This window comes from Papio anubis, chromosome 5 (genome assembly GCF_008728515.1).
Source record: "Papio anubis isolate 15944 chromosome 5, Panubis1.0, whole genome shotgun sequence".
Classification (NCBI taxonomy): Eukaryota; Metazoa; Chordata; class Mammalia; order Primates; family Cercopithecidae; genus Papio; species Papio anubis.
Window position 1 is genome coordinate 130,798,076 of NC_044980.1, and position 2,405 is coordinate 130,800,480.

Here is a 2,405-nt window from a genome sequence, read left to right on the forward strand (position 1 = left end):
CTTAATGCTTCTTTTAATTACAAAAGTAGTTACATAAATGTTGTAGAAAAATTTAAAATACAGCTGAGCAAAAGAAGAAAAATAAAATATTTCTACTATCCAGCGATTATAGATAATAACACTTGAGTGGGTATCCTTCTACATGTTATTCTATACACATTTATTTATTCATTTTTTAATCTAAATAAGAACACATGGCTGGGCACAATTGCTCATGCCTATAAACCTAACACTTTGGGAGGCCAAGGCAGGAGGATTGCTTGAGCCCCAGAGTTTGGGACCAGCCTGGGCAACATAGCGGGACCCTATCTTACTAAAACAAAACAAAATCAAAACCAAAATTAAATGGGTGCACATTGTGCATATTGCTTTGTAACATGCTTTTTTTCAGCTAACAACCTTTCTTTCCATTTTCTTACATTATATTTTCTTTTCTTTTTTTTTTTTTTTTTTTTTTGAGACAGGGTCTCATTCTGTTGCACAGGCTGGAGTGCAGGGATGCAGTCTCAGCTCACTGCAACTTCCACCTCCCAGGTTCAAGTGATTCTTGTGCCTCAGCCTCCTGAGTAGCTGGGATTACAGGCACAAGGCAATGTATTTTCATCTCATCTAATACTCAGTCTAGATTCAAATCTTCTCAGTTGTCTCAGAATGTTCTTTGTAGCCTGTCTGCCTAAACCAGGGTCCAACCTAGGAACAGGTACTGATTTTGATTATATATCTTAACTCTCTTTTAATATAAGACAGTCCCTCTTCTCAAGACACCCACTTATTTAAAAGACAGGCTGAGTGCGGTGGCTCAACGCCTGTAATCCCAGCATTTAGGAGGCCGAGGCAGGTGGATCACAACGTCAGGAGTTTGAGACCATTCTGGCCAACATAGTGAAACCCAGTCTCTACTAAAAATACAAAAATTAGCTGGGCGTGGTGGTGTGCGCCTGTAGTTCCAGCTATTCGGGAGCCTAAGGCAGAAGAATCGCTTGAACCTGAGAAACGGAGGTTGCAGTGAGCTGAGATCATGCCACTGCACTCTAGCCTGGTGACAGAGCATGACTCCGTCTCAAAATTTAAAAAAGGCCAGGCACGGTGGCTCAAGCCTGTAATCCTAGCACTTTGGGAGGCCCAGCTAATTTTGTATTTTTAGTAGAGACAGGGTTCCTCCATATTGGTCAGGCTGGTCTCAAACTCCCAATCTCAGATGATCCACACACCTCGGCCTCCCAATGTGCTGGGACTACAGGCGTTAGCCACCAAGACCAGCCATGATTGTGGTTTTTGCCACTGTTTTTTAATGGCAAAAACCACAATTGCTTTTGCACCAGCCTAATAGTTATCCAAGTGATTAGTTTAAGATCATCCCCTGGTTCTGGCCATTTTCATTGTACCAAAAAATTATTTATATATTTACACCTTTCTATTTTTTACTCTTTACATCAAACAGGTAATGTGATGATGCTGTAACAAGGTTTGAGGCAAGCATATCTCACACATAAGCATGAAACCAAATTATCATGCTTATGGCCTACAAAAGCACCTACTATGCTTTTTAAACTAGACTGTCTCAACTGTGCATTAATTATGTATCTAGATATAGGATATGTGCTTGGGAAAATGTATAACTAAACTTTATGTCTTACTTCTCAAACTTAAGAAAAACATCTAGCAACATCTTACATCAGTTTTCCATTACCTAGTGTTACATCATTGTTTTTTGTTTTGTTTTGTTTTGTTTTGAGACGGAGTCTTGCTCTGTCACCCAGGCTGGAGTGCAGTGGCACGATCTCAGCTCAGTGCAAGCTCCGCCTCCCAGGTTCATGCCATTCTCCTGCCTCAGCCTCCTGAGTAGCTGGGACTACACACACCTGCCACTGCGCCCAGCTAATTTTTTGTAGTTTTAGTAGAGACAGGGTTTCACCATGGTCTCGATCGCCTGACCTCACGATCCACCCACCTCGGCCTCCCAAAGTGCTAGGATTACAGGTGTGAACCACTGCCCCCGGCCCCACATCACTGTTAAAATCATACTTTAGGCCGGGTGCGGTGGCTCAAGCCTGTAATCCCAGCACTTTGGGAGGCCGAGATGGGCGGATCACGAGGTCAGGAGATCGAGACCATCCTGGCGAACACGGTGAAACCCCGTCTCTACTAAAAAAATGCAAAAAAAAAAAAAAAACTAGCTGGGCGAGGTGGCGGGCGCCTGTAGTCCCAGCTACTCGGGAGGCTGAGGCAGGAGAATGGCGTGAACTCGGGAGGCGGAGCTTGCCGTGAGCCGAGATCCGGTCACTGCACTCCAGCCTGGGTGACAGAGCGAGACTCCGTCTCAAAAAAAAAAAAAAAAAAAAACATACTTTACCTTAATGTTATCTGCTTCATAGAATAGTTATTCCTTTAACACTTATTTTTAG

At 43.1% G+C, this 2,405-nt stretch overlaps 1 non-coding gene across 1 annotated transcript; it reads right to left on the reverse strand.

The window, feature by feature from the left end:
• Positions 1 to 1,431: 1,431 nt before the first annotated feature.
• On the reverse strand, positions 1,432 to 1,534 carry LOC116275173. The gene has a single exon (XR_004184129.1). It is a non-coding gene; the product is annotated as a small nucleolar RNA U13 (small nucleolar RNA).
• Between the last annotated feature and the right edge of the window lie 871 nt (positions 1,535 to 2,405).